The 24,037-nt window shown below is 47.1% G+C and overlaps 1 long non-coding RNA gene across 1 annotated transcript in view; it reads right to left on the reverse strand.

Moving 5' to 3' along the window:
- Positions 1–23,826, reverse strand: part of LOC141271259 (uncharacterized) — a 152,690-nt gene extending 128,864 nt beyond the window's left edge. The window contains exon 1 of the long non-coding RNA XR_012321874.1: positions 23,732–23,826. This is a non-coding gene — a long non-coding RNA (uncharacterized lncRNA). The remainder of the gene's footprint in view (positions 1–23,731) is intronic.
- Positions 23,827–24,037: the final 211 nt, after the last annotated feature.

Consider the following 24,037-nt stretch of genomic DNA (forward strand, 5'->3'; position numbering starts at 1 on the left):
AGAAAGTCACTTCTGTACCTTTACTGGAATTAGTTCAGGGACACCCCGGAGCACTGTAGGGTGAGGGGTGCATGTCCGGATTCTCCCCAGTGAGCGGGTGTACGGCCTCCAGTTTCTTGCCTCTCTGTAGTAAGTTTCTGACCTGCCTGGAGCTAGGCCTAACTTGGTTTCTGTCCTGCACTGGCTGACCTTGTGGTAGGGCCGTCTTTTGGAGATCACTCTCCCAGCTTGCGGGGCCTGCGTGACTCCTGGCTCTGTTACGTATCAGCTCTTGGGTGATCCTGGGACCTGAAGTCTTCCAGGGGTCTCCGGTTGTCTCTACAGGGGGGGTATACAGCCCTGTAGACGTGGACCCGATGTCCGGTAGATGCTTTCTGGGGTGAGCTGGTAAAGCTCCTCTGCCCCCAATGCTATTCACTCCTCTAGCCTTCGGCCTACTCGGGGCCCTCACTAAGCTATACACACTGGCAGTTAGCTGGCTGACTCTTCTGCCGCTCTCTGAGCGTCGGCAACTCTCCTGGCTCACTAACCTGAGCTGCTTGAGTCTGACTGAAACTGACTGAGAACAGTTCTGCTCTGACTGTGAGCAAGAACTGAGCTAGAACTCACTGAGCTTCACTGCAGTCTAACCTGTTTCTGTGTCTCACTCTGCGGGAACTGGCTCTGTTCCCTAAGCAGACTTTGTTCCTCTCTTCCTGTCAGCAGGAACTGAACTGAAACTGAAAACTGAACTGCCTAACTCCACCCTCCGTATTTATATCCCTATCCGGGCTCCCTCTGGTGGTCTGAGGTAGGGTGGAGGTGTGTGTATGCTGTGAGCGGCCTCTTGTGGAGAAATCCTTTAATGCACCCCTCTAGGATCTGTGGAACTATTGCAGGGCGCCACACAAAGCCTACCTAAAATTTAGAGGTACTCCAATGCCCATTGAAAGTGACATGGAGGTCAGAGGTTCTTAACTAAACCATTTTTTCCATTTATAGCAACTGGATCTCCTGTGCACTGTTGGCCTAAGCAGTGAATGGAAGGCTTTCCAAAAATTATGAGGAACTGCAATGCCCCTTGAAACAGACGTGGATTACAGCGTACTAAAAACCTTCTACCCATTATTGGGGAGTGGGTTTCCCTTAGTGTTTGCCTATGCATTGAAAAGCAAAAGCTGGCTAAAATTAGGAGGAAATGCAATGCCCGTTGGAAGAGTCGTGGAGGTCACAGTAGCTTAACAAGACGGTTTTAATGCCCCTAGGAAGAGACGTGGAGGTCGCAGTATCTTAACAAGACGGTTTTAATGCCCCTTGGAAAAGTGGTGGAGGTCACAGTAGCTTAACAAGACGGTTTGAATGCCCCTTGGAAAAGTGGTGGAGGTCGCAGTAGCTTAACAAGACGGTTTTAATGCCCCTTACAAGAGCCATACAGTACAGCATCTTAAAAACATTATTCCCATTATTGGGGAGTGGGTCTCCCATAGTCTTTGCTTATGCCTTCCAAGCAAAAGCTGCCAAAAATTAGGATTGAGGAACTTGCAATGCCTCTTACAAGAGCCATGCAGTACAGCATATTACAAACAATATTCCCATTATTGGGGAGAGGGTCTCCCATAGTCTTTGCTTATGCCTCCCAAGCAAAAGCTGCCAAAAATTAGGACGGAGGAACTTGCAATGCCCCTTACAAGAGCCATGCAGTACAGCATATTACAATCATTATTCCCATTATTGGGGAGTGGGTCTCCCATAGTCTTTGCTTATGCCTTCCAAGCAAAAGCTGTCAAAAATTAGGACGGAGGAACTTGCAATGCCCCTTACAAGAGCCATGCAGTACAGCATATTACAAACATTATTCCCATTATTGGGGAGTGGGTCTCCCATAGTCTTTGCTTATGCCTTCCCAGCAAAAGCTGCCAAAAATTAGGAGGAAATGCAATGCCCGTTCGAAGAGTCGTGGAGGTTAGAGTTAATTAAAAACAACATTTCAATGCCCTTGGAAGAGCTGTGGAGTTCAGAGTGGTTTAACAAAATGCTTTTAATGCCCCTCGGAAGAGACGTGGAGGTCCCAATAGCTTAACAAGACGGTTTTAATGCCCCTCGGAAGAGACGTGGAGGTCGCAGTAGCTTAACAAGATGGTTTTAATGCCCCTTGGAAAAGTGGTGGAGGTCACAGTAGCTTAACAAGATGGTTCAATGCCCCTTGGAGACGTGGTGGAGGTCACAGTAGCTTAACAAGACTGTTTTAATGCCCCTCGGAAGAGACGTGGAGGTCGCAGTAGCTTAACAAGACGGTTTGAATGCCCCTTGGAAAAGTGGTGGAGGTCACAGTAGCTTAACAAGACGGTTTTAATGCCCCTCGGAAGAGACGTGGAGGTCGCAGTAGCTTAACAAGATGGTTTTAATGCCCCTTGGAAAAGTGGTGGAGGTCGCAGTAGCTTAACAAGATGGTTTTAGTGCCCCTTACAAGAGCCATACAGTACAGCATCTTAAAAATATTATTCCCATTATTGGGGAGTGGGTCTCCCATAGTCTTTGCTTATGCCTTCCAAGCAAAAGCTGACAAAAATAAGGACGGAGGAACTTTCAATAATGGCAACATGGACCACGGTCACCCTGGTGGTATAGTGGTGGTGGAGGCTGAGGATAAGGAGAAGAACATAAAACAGCCGAAATGAGGAAGCGTATACCCATGTGTGGCTGTGAAGCGGTGCATGTGAATACACCTCCCGAAATAACACAGTGGATTTGACTGTATGTTACTCTGCTGTCATTTGGTGGTGATGAGAAGTCTGGCCCAATCCAGCCTTTGTTCATTTTGATAAGGGTCAGCTTGTCAGCATTGTCAGTTGACAGGCGAGTGCGCTTATTGTTATGATCTGCTACAAGCACTAAGGAAAGACAGGAGATCTGTCCCTACAATAGAACTAAACTGGATCCCTATGATGTAACGGGGAACCTGATCCTGCGATCAGACCCGCTAAAGTCCTCGGCTAGTCTGTACGAAGACCTATAGATGCAAGGGAGGAATCCCTACAAGAACTAGGGACTGGGATAAAGTTGGACACCTCCTAGCAGAAAATGTAGCAGTCAAAGACAAACACACAACAAAGAACATAGAGGTCCGAAGACCTAGCAAAACTAACAGAGAACGGTAACAGAGCACCAAGCTAGCTCAAGAGTAGTAAGTACAATGAAGTCCAGCAAGGCCAGGAGGGCAGAGCCGGATTAAATAGGCAAAAAAGGTCATGTGACCAGCAAACTAGAAAAAAACCAACAGGAGAGTTCTAACACTTATCAGTTATAATTCCCCTAGTGGCACTAAAAACACGCTCCAATAACACGCTAGCGGCAGGGCAGGCCAGGACCTCCAAGGCGTGCAGAGCGAGTTCATTCCAAGTGTCCAGCTTGGATACCCAATAATTAAAAGGAATCACGGAGGACGCTGGTACGGTCGGCAAGGTACTCCCTCACCATCTTTTGAAACTTTCCACTCCTTGTGAGTGTACCCCGCGCCTCAGGGTCTGTCCGAAGGGAGGGTCTGAGAAAACTGTCCCAGAACGTTGACAGTGTTCCCCTGCCTCTGCTGGATTGGAGTTGCGTCTCTCTTGCATGTACGCCTTGGTTGGGCAACGAACTGTGACCTCTGCCGCTAGCGTGTTCAGATGGGAATTTTTTTAACAGTTCTGCAGCAAGGGCCTTCTGGTACTGCCCCATTTTTGTAGATCTCTCCACCTCAGGAATAAGAGAGTGAAAGTTCTCCTTGTAGCGAGGGTCTAAAAGTGTCACCAACCAGTAATGACTGTCACCCAACATTTTGACAACGCGAGGGTCACGGTTAAGGCAGCGTAACATAAAGTCAGCCATGCGTGCCAGACTGGTAACGGGCAAGACTTCCGTGTCCTCACCAAGATGACGACTGACCATGCTCTCCTCCTCCTCCTCCTCCACCCTGTCCTCAAGCCACCCACGCTGAACCGACGGTATGACAGTTGTACAGGTACTACTGTCTATAGCGCATAATACAAGCTCCTGTTCTTCCTCCTCCTCCTCCTCCTCCTCTTCCTCATTGTCCCCCAATGCATGTTAGGATGAGATGAGGCTGGGCTGTGTATAATCGATTGCTACGGCTTCTTGATCCATCTCATCATACTCTGGCTGCAATGCCTCCTCTTTAATTCTCTGAAGAGAGCGTTGCAAAAGACAGACAAGTGGAATGCTGCCGCTAATGATGGCGTCATCGCCACTCACCATCTTGGTGGACTCTTCAAAGTTTGTCAGGATGGTACATATGTCAGACATCCAGGTCCACTCCTGAGGTCTTATGTGTGGAGTCTGACCTGAATATCGACGGCCTTGTTGCAGCTGGTACTCCACTACTGCTCTCTTCTGCTCACAAATCCTTTGCAACATGTGGAGGGTAGAGTTCCATCATGTGGGGACGTCACACACCAGTCGGTGTGACGGAAGCTGCAAATGCTGCTGCAACACAGCAAGGGCGGCGGAAGCTGTAGCCGACTTGTGAAAATGAGCTGACAGGCGGCGTACTTTGACGAGCAGATCTGGCATCTCGGGGTACAATTTAAGAAACCGCTGAACCACGAGGTTAAGCACTTGAGCCTGGCATGGTACGTGTGTGATCTCGCCTCAGAGCCGCCACCAGGTTGCGGCCATTGTCACACACGACCATGCCTGGATGTAGGTTCAGCGGTCTCAGCCACAGATCTGCCTGCTCTTTCACAGCTGTCCACAACTCACAAGCAGTGTGAGGTTTCTCACCTAAGCTTTTGAGTTTCACCACAGCCTATTGCCGCTTGGCTGAGGCAGTACTGCAGTGCTTCCAGCTTGTAACTGATGTGGTGATATCTGAGATGGAGGCTGAACATAAGGAGGAGGAGGAGGATGATGCGCAGGAGCTGTACACTGTGGGGGCAACTATGACTGACATAGCGCCCGCAATCCTCAGTGTGGGGAGGATGTGTTCCGTCCCAAGGTCCGACTGGGTCCCGGCTTCCACTATGTTTACCCAGTGTGCCGTCAGGGAGATGTACCGTCCCTGGCCACAAGCACTTGTCCACGTGTCCGTTGTCAGGTGGACTCTCCCAGTAACTGTGTTGTTGAGGGCACGGCAGATGTTTTGGGACACGTGCTTGTGTAGTGCGGGGATGGCACACCGGGCAAAATAGTGTCGGCTAGGGACCGAGTACCGAGGGACGGCCACCACCATAAGGTTGCGGAAGGATTCTGTCTCCACCAGCCTAAAAGGCAGCATTTCCAACGCAAGCAGTCGTGAAATGTGCGAATTTAGGACTGTGGCCTGTGGGGCGTTGGCTGCGAATTTCCGCTTTCGTTCAAAGGTCTGGGATATGGACAAATGAATGCTGCGGTGGGACGTGGACGTGGACGTTGATGCTGTTTCTTGAGAAACTGCCATAACAAGTGAAGACTGAGTGGAGGGGGCATCTTTGCATGCAGTATGGACAGGGGATTGCCTTGCACGCACAACAGGGGGTTCTACTGCACGCACAACAGCGAAGAAGCAGTGGTGACAGCCGCTGACACTGGCCGTGGACCCTGGGGTTCACCCCACAAAGTCGGGTGCTTTGCTGCCATGTGCCTGATCATGCTGGTGGTGGTCAGGCTGGTAGTTTTGTCACCCCTGCTGATGCAGGCATGGCAGGTGGAACATATGGCCTTTTTGGGGTTATCAGCAGAGTCTTTAAAAAAATTCCAGACTCTGGAAGACCTACCGGTTGTACTGGCAACGTCCGTCGTGTTGGTGTTACGGGGAACTGTTGCCCGCCTTCTGTGTGCGACCACCACACTGCTCCTTCCTGCCTGTTGGGGTACTCTGCCTCACTCACCCTGTGTGCTGCTGGCCTCGCTCTGCATGTCCTCCTGCCACGTTGGGTCAGTTACTAGATCATCCACCACCTCCTCCTCTTCCACTTGCGCACCACGGTCCTCCTTCTCACTTTCTGGCAATTGTGTCTCGTCATCAACCACCTCTTGTGACAAATTGCCAGAGTCGACTTCCTGTGGCCGTGGCTGTTCAAATATTTGGGCATCGCTACATGGGATCTCCTCTTCCACCACTTCAAGCGGAGCAGGCGAGGGGCACAAATCTGGAAATGGACCAGTGAACAGCTCTTCAGAGTGTCAAAGTGTAGGATCAGTTGCTGTCTGACGACACTCCGCATGGTGGGAGGAAGGAGCATCAGGGTGAGAAGGAGTATGCGGTCGAGACTCACGGATACTAAGATTTGACTGTGTGGAAGACAGACCGGAGGTGGTGGTGCCCAGGTGACTGGAAGTATTATCTGCTATCCAATTAATAACCTGTTCACACTGATCAGTTCGCAATACTGGTGTTGTTCTGTGCTTCCCTAGTAATTCGGTCAAGAAGTGGGAGCGAGAAGATGGGGCTGTTGGTTCTGGCACATTTTCTCCTTGGCCACGGCCCCTTCCTCTGCACGCACCATCACCAGAACATCCAGTTCCACGTCCCTTGCCACGCGCCTTGCCCATTGTAAAGGAAGTAAAATAGCTTACACTCGCACTATCAATGGAAAAAGGGTAATGAAAAGTAGATTAGAACCGTGGAAGAGGAAAACCACAGTACTATTTCTCTGGCCTACACCCGACTCTTTTAAACAATCTGAACAATCAGGGAGAAACTATTACTGTTTTTCTTTACGGAAAAAATACCAAAAGCTGAATAATAGAGATTTTTTACCGTGGAATGGCAAAACCACAGTTATTGTTTACTGGGGTATACCAGACAATTTTAAATAGATATATTTGCAGCTGAACAGTGAGCGACACACTCAAACAGTTTTTTTTAGGTAAAAATGGCCCAAAAGTGGATAATACAGAGGTTTGAACCGTGGAACTGCAAAACCACACTTCTATTTCTCTGGCCTACACCAGACTATTTTCAACAAATATATTTGTGTCTGAACAATCAGGGAGACACTATTAATTTTTTTTTTTTACCGCAAAAAATGCCAAAAGCAGGATAATAGAGATTTTTTACCGTGGAACGGCAAAACCACAGTTATAATTTACTGGTGTATACCAGACTCTTTTAAACAGATATATTGGTGTCTGAACAATCAGGAGACACTATTACTGTTTTTCTTTACGGAAAAAATACCAAAAGCTGGATAATACAGAGATTTGACCCGTGGAACTGCAAAACCACAGTTCTCTTTCTCGGGCCTACACCAGACTATTTTGAACAGATATATTTGTGTCTGAACAATCAGGAGACACTATTACTGTTTTTCTTTACGGCAAAAAATGCCAAAAGCAGGATAATAGAGATTTTTCACCGTGGAACGGCAAAATCACAGTTATAATTTACTGGTGTATACCAGACTCTTTTAAACAGATATATTGGTGTCTGAACAATCAGGAGACACTATTACTGTTTTTCTTTACGAAAAAAATACCAAAAGCTGGATAATAGAGATTTTTTACCGTGGAACGGCAAAACCACAGTTATAATTTACTGGTGTATACCAGACAATTTTAAATAGATATATTTGCAGCTGAACAGTGAGCGACACACTCAAACAGTTTTTTTTAGGTAAAAATGGCCCAAAAGTGGATAATACAGAGGTTTGAACCGTGGAACTGCAAAACCACACTTCTATTTCTCTGGCCTACACCAGACTATTTTCAACAAATATATTTGTGTCTGAACAATCAGGGAGACACTATTACAGTTTTTTTTTATGGCAAAAAATGGCAAAAGCAGGATAATAGAGATTTTTTACTGTGGAACGGCAAAACCACAGTTATAATTTACTGGTGTATACCAGACTTTTTTGAATAGATATATTTGCCGCTGAACAGTGAGCGACACACTCAAACTGTTTTTTTTTAGGTAAAAATGGCCCAAAAGTGGATAATACAGAGGTTTGAACTGTGGAACTGCAAAACCACACTTCTATTTCTCTGGCCTACACCAGACTCTTTTAAAAAAAAATATTTGTGTCTGAACTGTCACAGACACACTTTTTTTTTGGGGGGGGGGGGGGGGGGCAACACCAAAAGGTTAATAAGGTTGTACAGTGTGAAGGAGGAAAAAAAAAAGAGGATTTAGATGAAAAAAAAGGATTTTTCCTGGCCCCCGAGACCTGCAGCTAAGTCCAGCAATTTTCAGCAACAGGAGCACACAGGACTGTAATGCAGCGTTTGCTGGTATAACCACTGCGTCTCCTATACAGCCTGCCTGATATCTGGGATGGATATTAGTCCTGAGAAGGACTGTTTGTTTGATCTGGCAGCCTTTACAGACCCTACACTAACTATTTCGCATTATATATCTCTCCCTAAATCAGCAGCGCTGTCCCTACACTGTCTGATCCCAGCCGTCTGTGTCCAAGATGGCGGCGCCCGGTTTTAAATACTTGAGGTGACGCTGTGCGGCCAGCCAATCAATGCAATGCCCACAACCAACATGGCTGCGGCATTACAGTGACTGGCTGGCAATCCCTGCATGTTCATTGGCTCTGTAAAGAGCGCCAAACATGCAGGGCGGAGACCCGAGCTCCCGCCCGAGTAACCCGGAAATGCTCGGTGCTCGCTGAACATCCCAAGTAGCGTGATGCTCGGGCGAGTACCGAGCAGTGTCGAGCATGTTCGCTGAACACTAGTCATAACAGACCTTTGGGGGCCTTTTCGACCTTTATATGAATTTTTTTATTGCTGATTGCAAATTCAGTTTCCTATTTGCAGGATTTGGGACTGTTAAGCCTCAGTAGCTCCTACTCCCTCCCAGCACATGTGGATCACATGATTGGTAGTACAGGAGGAAGAAGTGCTGTCACTGTTTCCTAAACTGTATGGGTTGTACTCATTTAGCACTGTGTATACAGTGATCAGGAAGGCAGAGATGGTAATAAACCATCTCTGCCTTCTCTGTGGGGAGTTTCTTTGCTGCTGTATGATCTTCATGCAGCTGCTGACTCTGTAATGAACTTCTAAAACATTTTTGCACAGTAATATGACAACTATCCTGAAGTTATAAGACACTGGACAAAAAAATCACTGAGCACATAAAATGCTTATATTATGTAATTTATAATATATTCTCGGGAATTGTGGATTAAGAGAGTTGTCTGTTTACCTGTTAAATGCTGAAGGATGGATCTCAGCATGTCGATCTTCCTGTATAATGCAAAAAAATATATATGTACTATCAGGGCTGCCACCAGGAATTTCAGGGCCCCATACTGGCAAAATTTTCGGGCCCACTTGAGACTCCACCCAGGCTCCAACCCAGCTCCACCTCCACCCCAGCTCCACCTCCATCCCTCGAACCTTCCACAGTCCCACCGCCCACTCTTGGAAAAACTCTACTTTCTGCATCATATCCTCACCAATCACACATTAACAGTTCCCATCAAACCCCGTATCACATACATAGCCAGCAGCTTTTGTTTTGGCCAAAAGAATTTTTAAGCCGCCATCAGGGCAAGGTAGACTCTTTTGTCCGGGGCCCTACTCTACTCTAACCTATTAAAATTTTCTTATAATACCCAATATTTTTATTTAAGGGAATGTGTCACATACATTTTTTAAAATGACCAATAATATCACATTCAAGGGACAAACACGGTCACACCATGACCAGACCACATATTGCCACCACATAGAGACCAAATAATACCACATACAAGGAACAAATACCACCACAGCATGACCAGACCACATATTACCACTACATCGTGATCGAATAATACTACATACAAGGGACAAATACCACCACACCATGACCAGACCACATATTACCACCACATAGTGACTGAATAATACCACATACAATGCACAAATACCATCACACCATGACCGCACCACATATTACCACCACATAGTGGTCAAATACTACAATACTGATTGTTAATAAAAGAACACAATACTAATAATAACATAAGTGTCATTATACAGAGGAGAGCTGTACATAGTTTACAGTGTATAGTGTCAGTGTACAGCTAACACACTGACTCACCGGTGACGTCTCTAGTTGAAGTCCTTCATCTTCGATTTTTTTGTTCATTCAGCACAGACCACCATCACTTCTTCCAGCCAGGACTCGCCTCTACATAAAATAACACAGTTATCTAGAGCACCGCTTCCATGGCACATTCCCCAATTTTTCCCCAATACATCACAGCAGTACGAATATCCTTTAATTATCCCCTACAGTAATAACGTCCCACATCCTGCCCCCATGTCTCCATGCTGCCCCCACTGTCTCCATAATTAGCCCCTATAGTAAAAATGTCTCATGTCCTGGCCCCTTGTTTCCATCCTGCCTCCAATGTCTCCATCCTGCCCCCAATGTCTCCATCCTGCCCTCATTGTCTCCATCCTTCCCCCTTTGTTTCCATGCTGCCCTAATTGTCTCCATTTGTCTCCATTCTGCCCCCAATGTCTCCATTCTGCCCCATGTCTTCATTCTGCCTCCAATGTTTCCATCCTGCCACCAATGTCTCCATCCTACCCCGAATGTCTCCATCCTATCCCCATTGTCTCCATCCTGCCACCATTGTCTCCATCCTGCCCCAATTGTTTCGATCCTGCCCCCATTGTCACCATTTGCCTCCATCCTGCCCCAATTTGCTCCATCCTGCCCCCATGTCTCCATTTGTTTCCATTCTGCCCCCATTGCCTCCATCCTGTCCTCAGGTCTCAATTTGTCTTCATTCTACCCCCAAAGTTTCCATCCTGCCCCCAATGTCTCCATTCTGCCCCCAAAATCTCTATTCTACCACCAATGTCTCCATATTACCCCCAATGTCTCTATCTTACACCCAAGTCTCTCCATTCTGCCCCATGTTTCCATTCTGCCCCCAATGTCTCTCCATTCTGCACCCTTGTCTCGCCATTCTGTCCTCATGTTTCCATTCTGCCCCAATGTCTCCCATTCTGCCCCCATGTTTTCATTCTGCCCACATGTTTCCATTCTGCCCCCAATGTCTCCCATTCTGCCCCAAGATTCCATTCTGCCCTCAATGTCTCCACCCTGCCCACAAAGTCTCCATTCGGCCCCCAATGTCTCCATCCTGCCCCAATGTCTCCATCTTGCCGCCATGCTGCTCAATTCTGTCCCCCATGTTTCTATCCTGCCCCCAATGTCTCTCCATCCTGCCCCCATAGTGCGGCTTTACAAAAAAAAAGTAAAAAAAAAAAGTTTCTCTTTACCTTGCTGCACTCCAGCGGTGCCTGGCTCTCCCATCACCTGAAGCACGGTCGCAACGTCGCGACGTCAAGTCAACGTGTGTCCGAGAACTAAACGGCCCCGCTAGGACCCCTTGAGCAGAAGATTGAGAGCCTGAACGGGGGCCACTCTGCTCACTGGGCCCCACAAGCGAGTAAGGACAGTAATGCCCTTGATGGCGGCCCTGGGAACAATAGGACCCTAACATTGTAGCCTTACTTTAAAAATTAATCCTCACTTATTGTGAGAGAGTTTCTATGCGCTTATGGGGAAAATATATATTCTTGTACCATGTTAGCCAGTAGACAGAAAAATATGGTAACAAATTGCAAGCTTTTGAGACTACTCAGGTCTCTTCATCAGGCATAGTATAACACAAATGTGACTCTTCAGATTTTGTGGTATACTATGCCTGATGAAGAGACCTGAGTAGTCTCGAAAGCTTGCAATTTGTTACCATCTTTTCGGTTAGCCATTAAAAGGTATCAACCATTGAGGACTCTCAAATCTAAATATTTTTCTATGCGCTTATGTAAATTGTCTCTTCAAAGAAAAAGAGGACTTGAACTCTATAGCACCACCTATTGGAAGCAGCAATCCTACAAGTCACAATCAACCCTTTAACGAGTCATGCAATATGACTTAAGATAAAAGCCAAATCAGAATCTCAATTTGCAGACGCAGTGTTTATGTAAATTTATGGGTTAATGCTATTCTTGTGCAGGGATTACCTTGGACTACATATCCCACAGATCTGTGCTGCTTGCTTGAGGTTATACTTTTGGCTTATGCAGTGATTGGGATTTGTAATAACACCAGCAAAATCTCCAGAAGGGCATGAAAAGTTTGAAGCAACAGAAAAGTTCCCAACTCAAAGGAACACTGTCTGCTGCCTACTTAAAATTTTCTCTGAAATAAACAACTCGGTGGGAAAAATAAACTTTCTCCTGTCACGAAACTGCTATCACATTAACCGGGAGAGAATGAGAGGAACAAGGGGTTCACTTTTCTAGGAGGAGCAGGAAAAACTACTGTAAATTAGGTAGGGGAAGAAAAGGGAGTGGAAGACAAAATTGGACATGGTTAAAAAAATAAATAATACAAAATAACACGTCACTAGATTAAGCCTGACTTATGCACTCTGACATTTTCTGGGTTCAAGATAAGGTTGCCAACCTTCACCTGTAGTGTGCAGAAAAAGAAATGACTGCCCATGATTTTTATTGTATTGCGCATGTGCCAATGTAACTCAAAACCAAACCATCCATGTAATGGAAAGATGGAGACGTCACTCAGCCAATCCCTCCTCATCCTGTGCCACCGGCGCCACAAAACTCAGAACTTTAGTCATTCTACTCCAATGGCTCCATGCACAATTCCGAGAAATGGTGATCCAAATGAGCATCTGACTAGTGTTGAGCGAGCATGCTCGACACTGCTCGGTACTCGCCCGAGCATCTCACTACTCGGGATGTTCGGCGAGCACCGAGCATTTTCGGGTTACTCGGGTGGGAGCTCGGGTCTCCGCCCGGCATGTTTGGCGCTCTTTACAGAGCCAATGAACATGCAGGGATTGCCAGCCAGTCACTGTAATGCCACAGCCATGTTGGTTGTGGGCATTACAGTGATTGGCTGGCCGCACAGTGTCACCTCAAGTATTTAAAACCGGGCGTCACCATCTTGGACACTCCGCTCCGGATCAGACAGTGTAGGGAGAGTGCTGCTGAGCTAGGGAGAGATTTATACTGCGAAATATCTAGTGTAGGGTCTCTAAAGCCTGCAAAATAAAACAAACAGTCCTTCTGAGGACTAATATCCATCCCAGATATCAGGCAGGCAGGCAGGCTGCATAGGAGACGCAGTGGTTATACCAACAAACACTGCATTACAGTCCTGTGTGCTGCTGCTGCTCAAATTGCTAGACTTAACCCCGGGTCTCAAGGGCCAGGAAAAATCCTTTTTTTTTCATCTAAATCCTATTTATTTATTTTTTTCCTCAGACTGTAGAAATACCCATCTTATTAACCTTTTGGCATTCCCCCCCCCCACCCCCCCAAAAAAAAATTGAGTGTGTCTGTGAGTGTTCAGACACAAATATGTCTGTTTAAAAGAGTCTGGTTTCGGCCAGATAACTAGAACTGTGGTTTTCCTCTTCCACGGTTCAAATCTGGGTGTTATCCACCTTTTTGCCTTTTTTCCATAGAAAAAACTGTTTGAGTGTCTCGGTGACTGTTCAGACACAAATATATATATTTAAAAAAGTCTAGTATATGCCAGGAAATTAGAACTGTGGTTTTCCTCTTCCACGGTCCAAATCTGGGTGTAATCCACCTTTTTGCCTTTTTTCCATAAAAAAAAAACAGTTTGAGTGTCTCGCTGACTGTTCAAACACAAATATATCTGTTTAAAATATTCTGGTGTAGGCCAGAGAACTAGAACTGTGGTTTTCCTCTTCCACGGTTTAAATCTGGGTGTAATCCACCTTTTTGCCTTTTTTACATAAAAAAAACAGTTTGAGTGTCTTGCTGACTGTTCAGACACAAATATATCTGTTTAAAAGATTCTGGTGTAGGCCAGGGAACTAGAACTGTGGTTTTCCTCTTCCACGGTTCAAATCTGGGTGTAATCCACCTTTTTGCCTTTTTTACATAAAAAAAAACAGTTTGAGTGTCTCGCTGACTGTTCAGACACAAATATATCTGTTTCAAAGATTCTGGTGTAGGCCAGAGAAATAGAACTATGGTTTTCCTCTTCCACGGTTCTAATCTCCTTTTTATTACCCTTTTGCCATTGATAGTGCGAGTGTAAGCTATTTTACTTCATTTACAATGGGCAAGGCGCGTGGCAAAGGATGTGGAACTGGTGATGGTGCGTGCAGAGGATGGGGCCGTGGCCAAGGTGAAAATGTGCCACAACCAACAGCCACATCTTCTCACTTCCAGTTCTTAACCGAATTACTAAGGAAGCACAGAACAACACCACTATTGCCAACTGATCAGTGTGAACAGGTTATTAATTGGATAGCAGATAATACTTCCAGTCACCTGGACAACACCACCTCCGGTCTGTCTTCCACACGGTCAAGTCTTAGTAGCCGTGAGTCTCGACCGCATACTCCTCCTCACCCTGATGCTCCTTCCTCCCACCATGCCGAGTGTCGTCAGACAGCAACTGATCCCACAGTTGGACACTCTGAAGAGCTGTTCACTGGTCCATTTCCATATTTGGGCCCCTTGCCTGCTCCGCTTGAAGTGGTGGAAGAGGAGATCCCATGTAGCGATGCCCAAATATTTGAACAGCCACAGGAAGGCGACGCTGGCAATTTGTCACAAGAGTTGGACGATGACAAGACACAATTGCCACGAAGTGAGGAGGAGGACCATGGTGCAGAAGTGGAAGAGGAGGAGGTGGTGGATGATCTAGTAACTGACCCAACGTGGCAGGAGGACACGCAGAGCGAGGCCTGCAGCACACAGGGGGAGGGAGGCAGAGTACCCCAACAGGCAGGAAGAAGCAGTGTGGTGGCCGCAGACAGAAGGCGGACAACCGTTCCCCGTAACACCAACACGAGGGAAGTTGCCAGTACAACCGGTAGGTCATCCAGACTATGGAATTTTTTTTAAAGACTCTGCTGATAACCCCAAAAAGGCCATTTGTACCACCTGCCAGGCCAGCATCAGCAGGGGTGACAAAACTACCAGCCTGACCACCACCAGCATAATCAGGCACATGTCAGCAAAGCACCCGACATTGTGGGGCGAACCCCAGGGTCCACGACCAGCGTCAGCAGGTGTCACCACTGCTTCTTCCGCTGTTGTGCATGTAAGAGAACCCCCTGTTGTGCGTGCAAAGCAATCACCTGTCCATACTGCATGCAAAGATGCCCCCTCCTCTCAGTCTTCACTTGTTATGGCAGTTTCTCAAGAAACAGCATCAACGTCCACGTCCCACCGCAGCGTTCAATTGTCCATATCCCAGACCTTTGAATGAAAGCGCAAATTTGCAGCCATCGCCCAACAGGCCACAGTCCTAAATTCGCACATTTAACGACTGCTTACGTTGGAAATGCTGCCTTTTAGGCTGGTGGAGACGGAATCCTTCCGCAACCTTATGGCGGTGGCCGTCCCTTGGTACTCAGTCCCCAGTCGACACTATTTTGCCCGGTGTGCCATCCCCGCACTACACAAGCACGTGTCCCAAAACATCTGCCGTGCCCTCAACAACGCAGTTACTGGGAGAGTCCACCTAACAACGGACACGTGGACAAGTGCTTGTGGCCAGGGACGGTACATCTCCCTGACGGCACACTGGGTAAACATAGTGGAAGCCGGGACCCAGTCGGACCTTGGGACGGAACACATCCTCCCCACACCGAGGATTGCGGGCCCTATGTCAGTCAGAGTTGCCCCCACTGTGTACAGCTCCTGCACATCATCCTCCTCCTCATGTTCAGCCTCCATCTCAGATATCACGACATCAGTTACAAACTGGAAGCCAAGCGGCAACAGGCTGTGCTGAAACTCATAAGCTTAGGTAATAAACCTCACACTGCTTGTGAGTTGTGGACAGCTGTGAAAGAGCAGGCTGATCTGTGGCTGAGACCGCTGAACCTAAATCCAGGCATGGTCATGTGTGACAATGGCCGTAACCTGGTGGCGGCTCTGAGGCGAGGCGAGATCACACACGTACCATGCCTGGCTCATGTGCTTAACCTCGTGGTTCAGCGGTTTCTTAAATCGTACCCCGAGTTGCCAGATCTGCTTGTCAAAGTACGCCGCCTGTCAGCTCATTTTCAGAAGTCGGCTACAGCTTCCGCCGCCCTTGCTGTGTGTGATGCCCGCCCGACTGGTGTGTGATGTCCCCACACGTTGGAACTCTACCCTCCACATGTTGCAAAGGATTTGTGAGCAGAAGAGAGCAGTTGTGGAGTACCAGCTGCAACAAGGCCGTCGATATTCAGGTCAGACTCCACACATAAGACCTCAGGAGTGGACCTGGATGTCTGACATATGTACCATCCTGACAAACTTTGAGGAGTCCACCAAGATGGTGAGTGGCGATGACGCCATCATTAGCGGCAGCATCCCACTTGTCTGTCTTTTGCAATGCTCTCTGCAGAGAATTAAAGAGGAGGCATTGCAGCCAGAGTATGATGAGATGGATCAAGAAGCCGTAGTGGGCGATTACACACAGCCCAGCCTCATCTCATCCCAACGTGCATTGGGGGACAATGAGGGAGAGGAGGAGGAGGAAGAACAGGAGCTGGTATCATGTGCTGTAGACGGTAGTACCTGTACAACTGTCATACCGTCGGTTCAGCGTGGGTGGCCTGAAGACAGGGGGGAGGAGGAGGAGGAGGAGGAGAGCATGGTCAGTCGTCATCTTGGTGAGGATACGGAAGTCTTGCCCGTTACCAGTGTGGCACGCATGGCTGACTTTATGTTACGCTGCCTTAAACATGACCCTCGCGTTGTCAAAATGTTGGGTGACAGTCATTACTGGTTGGTGACACTTTTAGACCCCCGCTACAAGGAGAACTTTCACTCTCTTATTCCTGAGGTGGAGAGGTCTACAAAAATGGGGCAATACCAGAAGGCCCTTGCTGCAGAACTGTTAAAAAAATTCCCATCTGAACACGCTAGCAGCAGAGGTCACAGTTCGTTGCCCAACCAAGGCGTACAGGCGAGAGAGATGCAACTCCAATCCAGCAGAGGCAGGGGAACACTGTCAACGTTCTGGGACAGTTTTCTGAGACCCACCCAGCTTATAGGCCCTGAGGCGCGGGGTACTCTCACAAGGAGTGGAAAGTTTCAAAAGATGGTGAGGGAGTACCTTGCCGACCGTATCAGCGTCCTCCGTGATTCCTCTGTGCCTTTTAATTATTGGGTATCCAAGCTGGACAATTGGAAAGAACTCGCTCTGTACGCCTTGGAGGTCCTGGCCTGCCCCGCCGCTAGCGTGTTATCGGAGCGTGTTTTTAGTGCCGCTGGGGGAATTATAACTGATAAGTGCACTCGCCTGTCAACTGACAATGCTGACAAGCTGACCCTTATCAAAATGAACAAGGGCTGGATTGGGCCAGACTTCTCATCACAACCAAATGACAGCAGAGTAACATAAAGTCAAATCCACTGTGTTATTTCGGGAGGTGTATTCCCATGCACCGCTTCACACCCACACGGCTGTTTTTTGCTCTTTTCCTTATCCTCAGCCTCCACCACCACAATACCACCAGGGTGACCGTGGTCCGTGTTGCCATTATTGAAAGTTCCTCCGTCCTAATTTTTGCCAGCTTTTGCTTGGAAGGCATAGGCAAAGACCCTGGGAGACCCACTCCCCAATAATGGGAATAATGTTTTTAATATGCTGTACTGCATGGCTCTTGTAAGGGGCATTGCATGTTCCTCCATCCTAATTTTTGGCACCTTTTGCTTGGAAGGCATAGGCAAGGACTATGGGAGACCCACTCCCCAATAATGGGAATAATGTTTTTAATATGCTGTACTGCATGGCTCTTGTAAGGGGCATTGCTAGTTCCTCCATCCTAATTTTTGACAGATTTTGCTTGGAAGGCACAGGCAAAGATTATGGGAGACAAAATCATTGACCACCCAGGTCACATACACAGTTAGTTCTCTACAATGGAACAATCAAAATCTGTTCAACGTCTCCAAGGGCAGCTCATATAGAAAAAATGATGTGCAAGAACATTAATATGCAAAAAATACAAAGTTTGTTATCGATGCAAAATTTAAAAATAACATACTTAGTGAACAAAACGGCATAAATACATTGGTAGTAAGCTATGAGAAAAATTCCGAGGACTGAAATAACCACATGGTGCAAAGTTTGTTTAAGGAATCGCTAAAATGGAATGGGTGCAAATATGGATATGTCAAATATATACCATAACCCAGCTGATAACGTGTAAAATGTCAGAGAAGCTCCAATGAGCCACTAAGGTGCACAGTGCATGACTAAATACAAGAAAAAGCATATCCATTTAGCATTCAGAGGTACATAGAGAATTCATATTACTCACATGTGTGTTTGTCAATGTGTCAGTCCAGGTATCGTCACCCAAGATTATGGGAGACCCACTCGCCAATAATGGGAATAATGTTTTTAATATGCTGTACTGCATGGCTCTTGTAAGGGGCGTTGCAAGTTCCTCCGCCCTAATTTTTGGCAGCTTTTGCTTGGAAGGCATAAGCAAAGACTATGGGAGACCCACTCCCCAATAATGGGAATAATGTTTTTAATATGCTGTACGGCATGGCTCTTGTAAGGGGCATTAAAATCGTCTTGTTAAGCTACTGTGACCTCCACTTCTCTTCCAAGGGTCATTGATATTGTCTTTTTATTCCACCGGGACCTCCACGTCTCTGTCTCTTCCAAGGGGCATTGATATTGTCTTTTTATTCCACTGTGACCTCCACGTCTCTTCCAAGGGGCATTAAAACTGTCTTGTTAAGCTACTGTGACCTCCACGTCTCTTCCAAGGGGCATTTAAAACCGTCTTGTTAAACCACTCTGAACTCCACGTCTCTTCCAAGGGGCATTAAAATCGTCTTGTTAAGCTACTGTGACCTCCACGTCTCTTCCAAGGGGCATTAAAACCGTCTTGTTAAACCAAGCTGAACTCCACGTCTCTTCCAAGGGCATTAAAATCGTCTTTTTAAGCTACTGTGACCTTCACGTCTCTTCCAAGGGTCATTGATATTGTCTTTTTATTCCACTGGGACCTCCACCACTCTCCCAAGGGGCATTGATTTCGTCTTTTTCTTCTACTGTGTCCTCCACCACCCTTCCAAGGGGAATTGATATTGTATTTTTATTCCACTGCGACCTCCACCACTCTTCCAAGGGGCATTGACATTGTCTTTTTATTCCACTGGGACCTCCACCACTCTTCCAAGGGTCATTGATATTGTCTTTTTATTCCACTGGGACCTCCACCACTCTTCCAAGGGGCATTGATATTGTCTTTTTATTCCACTGCGACCTCCACCACTCTTCCAAGGAGCATTGATATTGTATTTTTATTCCACTGCGACCTCCACCACTCTTCCAAGGGGCATTGATATTGTCTTTTTATTCCACTGCGACCTCCACCACTCTTCCAAGGGGTATTGATAGTCTTTTTATTCCACTGTAACCTCCACCACTCTTCCAAGGGGCATTAAAACCGTCTTGTTAAGCTACTGTGACCTCCACGTCTCTTCCAAGGGGCATTAAAACCGTCTTGTTAAACCACTCTGAACTCCACAGCTCTTCCAAGGGGCATTGAAATGTTGTTTTTAATTACCTGTAACCTCCACGACTCTTCCACGGGCATTGCATTTCCTCCTAATTTTAGTCAGCTTTTGCTTTTCAATGCATAGGCGAACACTAAGGGAGACCTACTCCCCAATAATGGGTAGAAGGTTTTTAGTACGCTGTAATCCACGTCTGTTTCAAGGGGCATTGCAGTTGCTCATAATTTTTGGAAAGCCTTCCATTCACTGCTTAGGCCAACAGTGTACAGGAGACCCAGTTGCTATAAATGGAAAAAATGGTTTAGTTAAGGCCCTCTGACCTCCATGTCACTTCCAAGGGGCATTGGAGTGCCTCGAAATTTTTGGTAGGCACTCACTGTATGCCCTATAACTGTGTAGCCGAACCGCTCCTTTTGGTACAGAAACATATCCTACAAGACATGTGTGGTTGACTGGCCTGATATTGATGTGAATGGTCCCTGTTCCTCCTGCTCTTTCTCCTTTGCCACCACCTCATCCATCATTCATCACCTGAAGCTTTGTTTTAACGGGAGTCATAGAACTGGGATAGTATCAGGAAAACATCCAGCAATCCTCGGAGGAGGTAGGATATGCGCCAAAACGCTGACCACCTCAGGCCTAGCCGCTACTACATACATGCACTTGCATTCCAAGGAACAGAAAGCTAAGGAGATGGATGGCCTCATGATCATTAATAATTTACTCGTTGTGTAGGAGGCCGACCACTGCTGCTGTCTACCTTCTGAACTTTGTGTTGAAGCCTGATTGACCCAGGACACGCAATCCTCTATGTCTGGAGGACGTGTTGCATCCCAGTGTCCAACTGTGTCCCGGCTTCCACAATATTATCCCAGTGTGAAGGCGTCAGTGAGATGGACCATCCCTGGCCACATTCACTTGTCCACATGTTTGTGGTTAGGCTGTCCTTCCCACTAAATGCACTGGGGAGGGCACAGGTAATGTTTTGGTATGTGCGCTTGTGTATAAGGCGCACCGGAACAAATAAGGGCGGCTGGGGACCGTTTATGGACACCCGGCCGCCCCCAGGTGGCTGGGGACCAAGCGTGGACACCCGGCCGCCGGGCGGCTGGGGACTGAGCATGGATACCAGGCCGCCGACGCAGCCATGACGTGGTGGCCAGATTCCGCCTCCACATGCCTAAAAGGCCCAGTATGGTATTGCAGCCTGGGGGTGGGTGGGCGGCAGGCTGCATACTTGCGCTTGCATTGCAAGGAATGGGGGAGGTACAATTGAACACTGCCCTGGGACAAGGACTTGAAAGGGGATAGTTGCAAGTCTGCAACGACAGGTGCAGGGTGGAAGGCATCTTCGCATGTGCCATGAACAGGGGGTTGGCGTGCACACACTACAGCGGAATAGGCTGTCCTTCCCACTAAATGCACTGGGGAGGGCACAGGTAATGTTTTGGTATGCGCGCTTGTGTATAAGGCTCACCGGGACAAATAGGGGCGGCTGGGGACCGAGTGTGGACACCCGGCCGCCGAGCGGCTGGGGACTGAGTATGGATACCAGGCCACCGACGCAGCCATGACATGGTGGCCGGCGTCTGCCTCCACAAGCCTAAAAGGCCTCATTTCAAGTGCAAGCAAGCTAGCAGTATGGTATTGCAGCCTTTGGGCTGCATACTTACGCTTGCATTCAAAGAAAACAAAGCAGATGCTAACTTCTATCATCATCATCATGCTCCTCACCTTGGCACTCTCAACTCCCCTGATGGAGAAGCCAGGGCCCAGCGGAGGAGTCTGATTGTCTGGTGGACTCGTCCAATTCTGCAATAAACCTGGCCAGGCTAAGAAAAGTGTGGGGAAGTTTACCGGGACAAATAGTGGCAGCTGGGGACTGAGTATGGAGACCTCGCTGCCAAAGCAGCCATGAGGTAGTGGCCAGCTTCGGCCTTCTCCAAACTAAAAGGCCCCTTTTCAAGTGCAAGCTAGCAGTATGGTATTGCAGCCTGGGGGTGGGTGGGTGGCAGGCCGCACACTTACGCTTACATTCCAAGAAAACAAAGCAGATGCTAACTTCTATCATCATCATCATTCTCCTCACCTTGGCACTCTCAACTCCCCTGATGGAGAAGCCAGGGCCCACCGGAGGAGTCTCTGGTTGTCTGGTGGGCTCGTCCAATGCTGCCCTAAAGCAGGCCAGGCTAAGAAAAGTGTGGGAAAGGTTCCCGGGACAAATAGTGGTGGCTGGGGACTGAGTATGGAGACATCGCCGCCGACGCAGCCATGAGGTAGTGGCCAGCTTCAGCCTCCTCCAAACTAAAAGGCCCCATTTCAAGTGCAAGCTAGCAGTATAGTATTGCAGCCTGCGGGTGGGTGGGTGGTTGGCTGCATATTTGCGCTTGCATTGCAAGGAATGGGGGAGGTACAATTGAACACTGCCCTGGGACAAGGACTTGCATGGGGATAGTTGCAAGTCTGCATCTTCTGATGCGGCAAGGATCACTTCTGATGGGCACACTTTTAGGCAGTGACCTGGGTGTCAGAGATGCTTCCAAGGGTCTTCCCCATGCTGTTCCCATGTCTTTTCAGGACTGTATGCATGTGTCACACAGCACATGGCCAAATAAGGTTGTAAAATGTTAAAATGACATTTCCCGGTGAATGCATTTGTCACGGTTGAAAGCAATACAAAAGTGCAAAAACACATAAAAAATGCTACTTGTGAACATAGCCCAAGGTGTGGAGGAGTATTTTTGTTTTTGGTTATTTATTTTACCTTATACACAAGTCTTTACCCTGGAAAGGATGTTCCTTAACATATTTCACAGGAAAACAGTTTCAGTTTCGTTTTTGAACGTTTTATTGTGAACCCGTAAAAGTGGCTTAATACCTCTGACCATGTTGCTGACAGCAGTGACCTGGGGGTCAGAAATGCTTCCTGGGACAATCCCCATGCTGTCCCCATGTCATTTGTGCACTGTCACTATCGTTTTGGGCACTTTTTAGGCTTTTTACAGACTGCCGGGGGTGCCGCCGCAAAAATGCTCGGGTCTCCCATAGACTAACATTGGGCTCGTTGCTCGGGCCGAGCACCCGAGTATCACGGTGAGCTTGGCCTGAGCTTCGAGCACCCAAGCATTTTAGTGCTCGCTCAACACTACATCTGACATCTTGGACCAACACAACTAAACAACATGTGTAAATTGGGCATGCTTTGGTCAGTCTAAATCTCTACAAATCCAGACACATAATATCTTTCTTTCCGCAGGCTGGGTAGATCTGAAATAATTCCAAGTGTCCCATTTCAAACCTCTAATTCTGGACTCTGCTTCTCTAGCCTCCAAGAATTTCAGGGCCCCATACTGGCAAAATATTCTGGCCCCCTTGAGATTCCGCCCAGGCTCCACCCCAGCTCCGCCTCCACCCCACGAACCTTCCACAGTCCCATCAACCACTCTTGGAAAACTGTACTTCTTCACCGTGTCCTCCCCAATTACACATTAACAGTTCCCATCAAACGCCATATCACATACATAGCCATTAGCTTTTGTTGTGAGCAAAAGATTTTTTAAGCCGCCACCACGACAAGGTAGACTCTACTGGCCGGGACCTACTCTACTCTAACCTATTAAACATTTGTTAAAATACCCAATACTCTTTTTAGGTATATTTGTATTTTTCAGTAAGGTAATATTTCACATACATTTTTTTAAAATAACCAATAATGCCATATACAAATATCATCACACCATGGCCAGACCACATATTACCACCACATAGTGACCGAATAAAACCACATACAATGAACAAATACTGTCACACCATGACCAGACCACATATTACCACCACATAGTAACCGAATAATACCACATACAAGGAACAAATACCACCACACCATGACTAGACCGCATATTACCACCACATATTGACCGAATAATACCACATACAAGGAACAAATACCACCACACCATGACCAGACCACATATTACCACCACATAGTGACTGAATACTACAATACTGATCATTAATAAAAAAAACACAATACTAATATTACCATAAGTGCAATAATACACAGGAGCTTTGTACATAGTATACAGTGTATAGTGTCAGTGTACAGGTAATAGTGACTCACCAGTGATATTATACACAGGAGCTCTGTATATAGTGTCAGGAAACAGGTAATACAGGGATCTCCAGTGACATTATGCACAGGAACTCTGTATATACTATATATAGTAGTGTTTAGTGTAAGTGTACAACTAACACACTTACTTACCAGTGACGTCTCTAGTTGAAGATATTCATCTTCGTTTTGCTTCTTCATCCAGTGCAGACCGCCATCACTTCTTCCAGCCAGGACTCGCCTCTGCTGAAAATAACACAGTTATCTAGAGCACATTCCCCAATTTTTCCCCACCTTCTTCACTACGCCAGATGAAGAAAAAAGAGCAACAGTTCTGCTCTGCACAGTAACAGGACCTCCCCCACCACTGAAAACAGTATCTTCAAAAATAAAATGCATCACAGCAGTAATAATATCCCTTAAATAGCCCCTACACTAATAATGTCCAACATCCTGGCA

Source organism: Phyllobates terribilis, unplaced genomic scaffold (genome assembly GCF_046119375.1).
Source record: "Phyllobates terribilis strain yellow unplaced genomic scaffold, ASM4611937v1 Scaffold_5__5_contigs__length_657084704, whole genome shotgun sequence".
NCBI classification, from domain to species: Eukaryota; Metazoa; Chordata; class Amphibia; order Anura; family Dendrobatidae; genus Phyllobates; species Phyllobates terribilis.